The sequence below is a fragment of the Juglans regia genome, chromosome 12, assembly GCF_001411555.2.
Source record: "Juglans regia cultivar Chandler chromosome 12, Walnut 2.0, whole genome shotgun sequence".
Lineage (NCBI taxonomy): Eukaryota > Viridiplantae > Streptophyta > Magnoliopsida > Fagales > Juglandaceae > Juglans > Juglans regia.
The window spans coordinates 23380019-23391736 of record NC_049912.1 but is presented as its reverse complement, the minus strand read 5'-3'; positions in this window follow the sequence as shown (position 1 = coordinate 23391736).

The window sequence follows — 11718 nt, the reverse complement described above, 5'->3', positions numbered from 1 at the left end:
CTCTTATCCTCTTCCTTTTTTTTTTCCTTCCTTTTTCATCATGGCTCAAAGCTCTCCATCATCAACCTCTATTCCTTCCTCATTTTTCCATCTAATCACACTTAAACTTATCTCTGAAAACTATCTACTATGGAAAGTGCAGATCTCTACTTATCTAAGAGGCCAAGACCTCTACTCATTTGTCGATGGAACACAACCTTCCCCTCCCAAAATGCTTCCCTCTGAAACAAACTCTGCTCTAAAGATCAATCCTGCCTATCTCTCATGGCAGCAGACTGATCAATTTATTTTAAGCATTCTGTTTTCATCATTAAGTGAATCTCTTATTGTTCATGTGATTTCTGCAGGAACATCACGAGACCTCTGGCTCTCTCTTGAAAGAATGTTTAGTTCTCATTCTCAGGCCAAAGATTTCCAAATACGTTTTCAACTTGCAAACTTAAGTCGTGGAGAAGAATCCATTTTTGATTACTTTAGCAAAATAAAAATGTTAGTGGATACCCTTGTTGCCATAGATAGTCCCATTTCTGATAAAGAGTTTGTTACATACCTCTTAAATGGTCTTGGTCCAAACTATGAAAGCTTTGTCACCTCAATAACTACTAGAAATGCTCTTGTCACCTCTCATGAGCTTTACCATCTTCTTCCTATTCATGAAAGTCGTCTGAGTCATACAGCCTGAAAGCACAACTCTGTCAACTCCTTTTGAACCATCGGTCAACTTTAGCTTAAGTCACCGTGACCAACGTGGAAGCTGGGGTTCCTATCATGGAGGCCGTCATGGCAGAGGACAAGGCAGGTCCCCTTCAAACAGAGGAAGGTTGTCTTAAAATTCCAGCCCCAATTTTCAGACCTACCATAACCAATCAAGTCGTCCAACTTGTCAGGTTTGCAATAAACCTGGACATGTTGCCCTCTAATGCCACTTCAGGTTTGATCATGCATACCAATACGATCCCCCTCGTTCTTTCTCTGCCAATTATACATCACCTTCGGCTATACAAGATTCCACTTGGTACCCAGATAATGCTGCTACCCACCATATGACACATGATTTATCTCAGTTAAACATCTCATCCGAACCATATAGTGGCAGTGAACAGATACGGGTTGGCAATGGAACTGGTCTACCGATTCAAAACATTGGTGATTCCTCTCTTTCTCGTCATTCTTCTTCTTCTTCTTCTTCTTCTAAACTTCATAATCTTCTTCATGTGCCGACTATAACAAAAAATCTGGTTTTTGTTTTCCAATTTTGTGTTGACAATTCTTGCTTTTTTTAATTTCATGCAACTCACTTCTTGGTAAAGGACAATTTGACCGGGAAGCCCCTCATCAGCTGACCAATGGCCTCTATCATTTCCCATTTTCTTCAAAATCTGCTCCTCCATCAGCATACATTGGCGAGAAAGCTTCCGTGAGTTGTTGGCACAAGAGACTTGGCCACCCATCTCTTGAAACCGTAGCTCGAATAATGAGCACCACATGTTTGCCTTATTTCCCAAGTCCCTCATTTGTTTGTTCTCAATGTCCTTCGGCCAAGGCCCATCAGTTACCCTTTAAAATGGGCTCTACAAAATCTGTCAAGCCACTAGATATTTTATGGGTTAATGTATAGGGCCTGACCCCTTTTGTTTCAAGAAATGGTTTTAAATACTATCTATTAATAGTGGATCATTTTACTAGATTTACATGGCTCTTTCCACTCAAAAATAAATTTGATGTGCTTAATGTTTTCACTTCTTTTATTTCATTTGCTGAAAGATTTTTTAATTCCAAAATTATCTCCATTCAAACGGACATAGGGGTGAATTTTGACCTCTTATGAACCTTTGCAAAACTCTTGGCATCACACATCGTTTTTCTTGTCCCCACACACACCAACAAAACGGTCTAGTTGAGAGAAAACATCGATATATTGTTGAGACCGGTCTTGCACTCTTAGCTCATGCATCTCTCCCTCTATCTTATTGGGATGATGCTTTTGAAACCGTTGTATATCTCATTAATTTACTCCTCACACCAATCTTGCAAAATCGTTCACCTTATTTATGGTTTATTACAAACCCCCAGATTATTCTTTTTTAAAAGTTTTTGGTTGTGAATGTTGACCTAATTTACGTCCTTATAATCGTCACAAACTTAGTTTTCGTTCTACATCATGTCTTTTTCTTGGGTATAGTCCATCTCACAAGGGATACAAATGCCTTGATCAAAATTCAAATCAACTTTACATTTCACAGGATGTTTTTAATGAAACCAATTTTCTACATCAAAAGACTATAGACTCTTTTTCTAATCGTCAACCCAATCCACCAACCATATCTCTTCCTTGCTTTCCAAATTCAATACTTGGTCCAGCACCTTCACGTCCAACTCCCTCTGAGTTCATTCCTTCTTTCTCTCCTAGGCCCATAACCTTCTCTAAAATTCAGCCCACACAACCAAACACTGTTAATTCACCCGTATCTCCTGTTCTAAACACTCAACCAAACAATACACCATTTTCTTCCCCAAATTCTCTCGACGAAAACCCTAACTCCCTTACTTCCTCTAGATCACTCATCGAATCACCCTCACAGGCTCCCTCTTCTCCTCCTCTCTTAATTCCTCCTCGTTCCCCATCATTACTCGCTTTCAAACCAACTCCTCTCGCCCTCGCATTGCCAAGGACAAGGTTGTCCCGTATCCAACACACCACTATTTTCTTTCCATTGCTCTAGATCCTGACGAACCATCCTCCTTCATAATCGCCTCAAAATTTCCTGAATGGAAATCTGCCATAACCAAAGAATTTGAAGCCCTTGTAAAAACAAACACCTGGACCTTTGTCCCTCCTTCCTCTGTGTCTAATATTGTTGGTTGTAGGTGGGTTTTTTAAACTAAGTTGCGACCCAATGGCTCCATTGAAAGGAGGAAAGCACGACTTGTTACAAAGGGTTTCCATCAACAGCACGATATTGACTATAATGAGACCTTCAGCCCTGTGGTAAAACCCTCAAAATCTATTTAATGTTATCTCTTGTTGTTTCTAGAAGTTGGTGTCTTAGACAAATTGACATACATAATGCTTTTCTTCATGGTACCCTTAATGAAATTGTGTTCATGCAACAACTGCAATGATTTATTGATCCTATGCGACCTAACTTTGTGTGCAAATTAAATAAGGCCATTTATGGCCTTAAGCAAGCTCCAATAGCTTGGTTCTCGGAGCTAAGCTCCTGGACTATGGTTTTGTGGCTTCTAAAGGTGATCCATCATTATTTATTTTGCATAAAAGTGATCTCTGTATCTTCATTTTGGTGTATGTTGATGACATGATCATTATATCATCCTCTAACTTTGCTGTTGATCATTTAATTGAATCTTCGGGTCAAGTTTTTCATGTCACAGATTTGGGTTTACTGTCTTATTTTCTTGGATTAGAGCTTAATTATCTTAATGATGGTTTACTCATTTCTCAAAGAAAATATATCTCTGACTTGTTAAAGAAAACCAATACACTTGGTGCTAATCCAATCTCCTCTCCCATGTCTGCCTCAACCAAACTCTCCAAATTTGACTTGCCTTCCTTTGAAGATATTACACTTTTTAGGAGCACTGTAGGCAGCCTCTAGTACCTTTCCTTAACCAGACCTGATGTCTCCTTTGCAGTCAATAAAGTCAGCCAATTTATGCATGAACCCAAAAACACTCATTGGACAACAGTAAAAAGAATACCTACGTATCTCAAGTCCACCATTAATCATGGCTTATTTCTCTAAAAAAAAAATCTAGTTTTGTTCTTCATGCATGCTGGGCTAGATGCCCTGATGATAGGAGGTCTACAGGTGGATTTTGTATATTTTTGGGTAATCATTTGATTTCTTGGAGTTTTCGCAAGCAACATACTGTAGCTATCAAGCAGTGAGACTGAATACAAGTCTCTGGCCAATACAACTGCAGAACTTGTATGGTTACAAACTTTACTCAAGGAATTTGGCTTCTCACTATTCCATCCACCTGTTCTGTGGTGTGATGACTTAGGAGCCACATACTTAACCTCAAATCATGTCCACCACTCACGTACCAAGCATATGGATGTGGACTTTCACTTTGTCAGAGATCGAGTAGCAGCAAAAACCCTTCAAGTTCAATTCTGCAGCAACAAAGATCAACTAGCAGAAGATGTTTTCACTAAACCATTAGTATCTGATCGATTTTTCACCTTAAGGTTGAGTCTTATGTGATTGACACCCTTATTCAAGAAGATGCATATTCAAAAAAATCCAAGCTGGATAATCCACCTTAGCAGCTCTAGAAGTTTCTACATTTTCTTTCCTTTTCTCATTGATTTTGTTGTAACAAACTTCTGTAGTCTTTCTTTATTTTTCTACACTACGCACTCACTGCCCTCATGTTTATATAAGAGGTGCAAGGCTCCCTGTAATATGCACTGTGAGAACATAGAATGAGGAATATTCAGAGAATGTTTTCTGCTCTATTTATTTTGTTGTTAGTAAGTGTGAGATCATGTCTATGTTTGGTTAGGCCATTCTTAATTTATGTCTTTTGTATTTTGATTTTCTTTTAGAACGATAGGTCAGGCCGTCATGCAATATGCCCTGTTGCTCTTTTTTTATTAATTAGTTGTATCTGTCATTGTTATTAATATTGTCCGTGTCATTTACTACTTGGAAGCCCAGAAAGAGAGATATGCCCAAAAACAAAAAGATCGAAGGAAATGTATGCTTTTCCTCTTAGGGTATTGTTGATCGATATTCTTGTAAATTTTTTTTAATTGAAGATATTAAATAATTTGTTGTGGGTGTTTGGGTTTTGCAATGTGTCTATTTGCATTGCACTTGGACAGACCAGCTTTTCTCTTTTCCTTATGATCTTACTTGTGATCTATTAGCTTGCATTTTTATATTGCATGCGCGTATGTTTGAAATTATTAGAGTGTCTGTGAATGCAAAAAGGATATATACTACTACTAGTCTACTACTATGTATTCCTTCTATTTTGAATTTTCAGTAGACTAAGGTTGTGTTTGATGTTAAGCCAAATTCAATCCATCTCAAATCAATCATTGATGAGATTCACTATTTTTTTAACTTTCCATAAAAAAAAGTTAAACTCATTGCATCATACTTTATACATTTCAACCTAAAAAGTTAAACTCATCTCAACCTATTCATAATGGGACTCACAAAATACTACTATTCACAACTCAACTCAATTCATCTCAGCATCCAAACGTAGCCTAAGTGATGGGTTCTGACTTTTAGAATATCTCACAATTAATATTTGTGAATAGTAATTAACAGTTTGTAAATAATAGTGAAATGATTTGAGTTAAAAATATTTTATTGGGTTTTGGAAGAGAGAAAAAATTAAATAAAAATATTAAAAAATTAAAAAATTATTTGAATGTAATTTTTTAATATAATTTTTGTTTTAAAATTTAAAAATATCGTGTTGTTTTTTTTTTATTCGACAAAGTTGTATTGGGTTTTACTTTTGAATAATTATTAGATAAAAAAGTGAAGATTTAAAATTAAAAAATACTTTATATTTGAGTGATATTTAAGAATGAAATGCTTGAACATATAATATCTAAAAATATTTAAAAATACCTTACTACACAGCGGGCCAATTGTCACTTACATATATAGGGTAAACGTAGAAGCTGAATTGATCTCTTCATTAATCTGTAAATGGATTGACCCATACCCTTATGGGCCTAAGGCCTACATCAGTCCACAAATGAATATCCCGATAACAGGCCAGAGCCCAACAATACAACAATCCTTTTTTTATTAGCTACCTAGCAATTAGGGTTGAGGACGTTTATAAGAGAAGAACTGTTATATATATAAAAAAATTATATAAAAATAAATTCATACATTAACGTGACTTTATGAGATTCGTTAGATTTAGTACTTTACAATAAAAGTAACTTTACAATCTGATGTACCACATCAAATCACGTCAGTTTGTGAATTTATTTTTGTGTAATAATTTTGTGACTCAAATATTTTCCTAGTAAGAATACTTTTTCTTTTGGATGAAAACCATAACTATATTCATCAGTTAAATTGTAAATCAAATTACATAGCTAATATGCATAAACTATGTAATAAAAAAACAGAAAACAGATTACACCATTTCAGACTCAACAATTTGAGCAATAGGATTAGGGATATGATCCCCCCAAACTGCTAAAGTACTCTGAAACCGTGCATGCTTAGCCAACCCATCCGCAGCTCCATTTGACAATCGATTAGTATGTTGAAAGGAGACCTTAGGAAGCTGCTTCATTAAGGAGATGTTTGGATTCGCAACTTATCTCAGCTCATCTCAACTCATCTCACTACTATTCATTATTATTCACAAATCTCACTACTATTCACAACTCATCTCATTACTATTCACAATCTATCTCAACTCATCTCAAGTCATCTTTGAATCCAAACGTCTCCTAAGTCCTCCGTAGCATATATCAGGTTACCCTGCATTGACATAGGTTCCTCCATGCTTTGAATTGCTTGTACACTTAGTAGAGAATCATGATATTCCACAATTAGTTCTGAAATACCCATTGGAATGCATAACTGCATACCCCTCAAGATGGCAAGCAATTAAACTTCAATTGGATCTTGTACCTCATTCTCCCTACCACTTGCTGACAGTAATACTTTTTCATGAGAATCTCTTAAGGTCGCACCAATGCCTGATGAAGATAAATCTGCCAAAATAGCACCATTAGTGTTTAATTTTAGCACTGCAGCTGGAGGGGGATGCCACTTATAATTCATAGCTAGTGCTTGAGTGGGATTCATCACATTCTCTGTAGAGAGTTAGAGCATGTTCTAGAGAGAGTGCAGGACTTTGAATAATTCCTTGATATAAGTACAGATTTCTTCTGTGCCAAAAAGCCCAAGCCATGAGGAAGAATTTTTGTAAGCTTCCTGAAGTACTAGTTTGTATAATCTTCTTGCTCACCATCTAAATCCAGAAAACCGAACTGCTTCTTCCAATAGGGCCTCAACAGAGAACATAAAACAAGTGAATGACTTGTATCCTCGAGTTTATTCTGACAGAGATTGCACACATATGTGCTGTTGCCACCTTTTTTTTTTTTTTTTTCAGATTATGTAGAGTGGGAAGCCCATATATCCTTAAGAGCCCTCCAAGAAAACACTTTTACTACATTTGGAATCTGTAATTTCCATAATTTCTTCCAGCCGGAATAATGAGATGGAGCATTAACGGAACATTCTCCCTCATTGTTGCTTGTGAAATCACAACTTGTCCCAAAAGCTTAAACTGATGGGAAGAGATAGATTTTATCATTTTATATCTTAACACTCCCCCTCACTTGTGGGCCAGACTTCCCCTTAATGAGTAGGCCCAACAAGTGGAATATTTAATTAAATGGGGTAGAGTGTAGAGTCGGGATTCGAACTCAGGACCTCTGCTCTGATACCATGTGAAATCACCACTTGTCCCAAAAGCTTAAGCTGATGGGAAGAGGTAGATTTTATCATTTTATATCTTAACATTGGTGATTTCACATGGTATCAGAGCAGAGGTCCTGAGTTCGAACCCCGACTCTACACTCTACCCCATTTAATTAAATATTCCACTTGTTGGGCCTACTCATTAAGGGGAAGTCTGGCCCACAAGTGAGGGGGAGTGTTAAGATATAAAATGATAAAATCTACCTCTTCCCATCAGCTTAAGCTTTTGGGACAAGTGGTAATTTTATCATTTTATATCTTAACACTGCTAAACTTCAGAGAATAAAAGAACTTACAGGCACTTTTTACAGTAAACACCCCATTCTTATCACGTACAGTTCCATAAAAGTCTATCATCTCGAGGATAAGGACCAAAATTTAACTGTAAAACCTTAGAGCTTCTTTAAGAGGCAGCAACCATCTAACAAATTTCTAACGGGAGACATATATGGAAACTCGCAATATCGAACGGTATATCAAGTACGTTATTCGTAGTAGTACTTATCCTTCTTCCTTTTTCCTGCATGCATGCACAAATTTCGCTGATATTTATATATGTCAATATATCATGTGCGTGTGTTTCGCAATTGATCAGTAATATTCCTTTAAAACAAATATACAGCAACGTCTGCATTCAGATTGTCTTCTATTTGTTGATATTTACTGGAGTCTTGCCGACTTATATATTTAGAAGCGTGATATATATGTATGTAAACTAAGGAATTCATATATAGGGATTGTTATATATATGACATTTGTACGTACATACGTGATCTATATATATACGGGGGGAGAGAGAGAGAGATCAGAGAGAGAGAGAGAGATCAGACCAAATTTGAATTGCACAACTAGAGAAGGATCAGGCCATTTGTCCATGAAAATTAAGCACCTACGTAGTAAGTACCAAGGAACATATATATATATATATAGAGAGAGAGATAAATATATATATATATATATATATCTATATGTATATATATACACACACACACACACACACAAATGAAAGTTGAATTAAATGAAGATATTCTGCGACTCACCGAATATTGACAAGATTTTAGCAATTCAAGATTTCTCTTTATATTGATCTTCTCCATCCATTAATATTATTGTAGTACGCAGTACGTACGTAGCATGTATGCATGATTTTTATATTAATAATGTTGATCTTGCCCCTTGCATTCCATGTACAATATTAAATTTCTCGTATCATGAGAGTATGTACGTCGGTCGTATCTATATATATATATATATATATATATATATATTTAAAAAGAGAATAATTTAATCAAGATTAGTTTATCTAAAATATATAAATTAAGTACGTATTGTTCAGTATTCTCCATGAACCTGGATGATGATCTAATCCTTTTTCTTCGACCTTTAATTAATTGAAACTGATAATCTAATATGTATATAGTTAGCTAGTACATGATCAACTATATACGTACTTCAGTAATATTAATTAATTGAACCATCTCCACAAATTAAACGTATTCTCTCTCCTTAAAATCATCCATCGATCTCTAACTAATTACGCAAAAAGACCGTATAACTAGAAGATTAAAAAAAAAAAGAAAGAAAGAAAGAAAGAAAAAATATATCTTTTATTTTTCTTTAATTTTGCTTTTGAATCCAAAAGAGAAGAAAAAAAAAGGTTAAAATAACTTCTAATTTTGTAATTAGAATAATATAATTATGGAATGACAAAGCATACGTTGAATCGTTATGTGCTCCATATATACAAACCAAAGTAGTACGTAGTACTTTTTACCTAATCAGTTCACTTAAATATTCAATCATGTATTATTTAAGAAAAAGTTTGAGAAACACACAAGGAATTCATTTTAGTAGTCCCCATGGAAAATTTATGATAAGCAATAAAGTAATGTTTTATGTAATTGTGAAGTGCATAAGTGTCTTGTATTCATTTTAAAAAATAGTGAGGTCTACTATTAAAAAAATATTATTATTTTTAAATGGATTCTGTATTTATTTATTAATTTAAAAATAATTATATAATATTTGTATATTTATGAGTATAACTATTATTTCTTTAATCAATATATATAATATATATAGTAGTTGAATTTCAAGCTTTTGCTAAAAAATAAAAATAGTGATCACAATTAGGCTCACTAGGAACACGTACGTGCGTACGTAGCAAAGTATATATGCTCGCGCGTGAAGGGGCATCGATCGACGTACAGAAAGTAGTACTGCATGATGTGATTTGATATATATCAACACAACGAACATCTTTTCCAACTTAATAAGCCAAAACAAAAAGAAAAAGAAAAAAAACAAAGCACATATATACGTTCTCTCTGAAAAGATTCCATTATATATATATATATAAAAAAATAAATTTTATTATATACAATTATTTTTATATATTTTATTAATATAATTGGTTAAAATAATTATTTTATATTAAAAAAATGATGTAGTCAATCACATTAATAGCGTGCATAAAAAATATGTAAAAATAACTATATATAGAATTTATATATATATATTATTATATTGCTATTGTGGGAGAAATATTGTAATAATTTGAGACATATCATCCATAAAAGATATAGAGATTCTTATAAATTAAATTTGTAATGCAACCTGCAATAATTAGTCAATAAAGTGATATTTCTCGTTGGAATATTAATAATGTTGTGACCGATGATCTGGTACGTAATTGAAGTATATATATTCTCTTGTATATAATCAATATATATATATATATATATATAATGCGAATGAAATTAATAGTAGTAGAAGAACTAGTGGAGGAGAGAATATTTAGTTCATAGCAGAGACTTATAACCATATTCCCCCTCAATGGGCCGGCATGCATGCAAAAACATTCTCATGCAAAAAATAGATCACATGCACTTCTTATCGCCGCAAAAAGTATAATATATATCTTGTAGTGAGATGATCAACTTAGCAAAACCTACAAGATCGATGCATGTACAGGTTAATTGTATTGTTCCACACTTGATCATAACCCAGCCGGGCGGGGTTGTATATATTAATATTAAGGAAAATATTGCTAAATATACTTAAGAAAAATTTATAAAAAAAACTTACTTCTCCACGTGTCAGTTATTAATAGACTGAAAATCATAAAATTTAAAATTTTAATTTAAAATTTAAAATTTAAAAATAAAACTAATATAATGAATTTTGTAAGTAAAATTAATGTAAGTAAAAGTGTAAGTGTATATATCATGTAGCACTACTATGTTATTAATGTTAAATGTAATTGTGTCAAGAAAATATTAATTGAAAATACCAAAATTAGCTAGGTTTTAATTACCTTGATCAATTCGACATGATTTTTTTACCATATATATTAAAACAGTAATCCATGCATGCATTATCCCAAAATTCAACAAGTATTTATAAACCAGTCATGTGTAAGTAAGAACGACATACTCTCTTTTTTATAAATATATGATATATATGAAAAATTAATTTTTTAATAATAAAACCTTACATTTTTTTAAAAGAAGTGTGCGAAATTTATATGATCTAACATTACACTTATTATATTTGAGTCTTGTAACTTATATATATGATCTATTAGTACCTATATATATATAATCTATTTATCATCTATTTTCTTATCATCCCATGATATAGTATTAGATAATAAGTTCACAAGTGAAATATATATTAAATATTATAGCTTGATGTAATAGATATTAATGCATGGCATGCAATATGTACCAATTAGTGTTTCCACTTCAGGTAATCGGAATTATGAAGACATCCTCTGAACAGTGACAGTGTATGAATATATGAGACCAACCAATTAATAATCATGTCTAGCAAACCATGCATGGAATTTAATTAAGGTATGCATCATTAACTATGAAAAAACTGCCCCATAAAATCGGACAGTTCGATTTTAGAAGAAATAAACACATCATGCAGTACACTCTAAAAAAAGATCTCCAATATTGCTGTATTTTGTGTTTAATTAATACTGATCTGATCTTCCTCTCTTTCCCAAACAATCAATTAATGACCAGACCATGCATGCATGATCTGTACTAGAAAAAATGTTTAGATCGATCGATGTGGTCCCTGCAGGAAGAATAATAATTTGTAATGAATATTGATAAATGCGGTTTTGTGAATAATTAATAATGAAGATGTTTTCTGCCTAGTCTTGAAAATTTATCACCTTTACTGGCTGCAGGCCCACTCA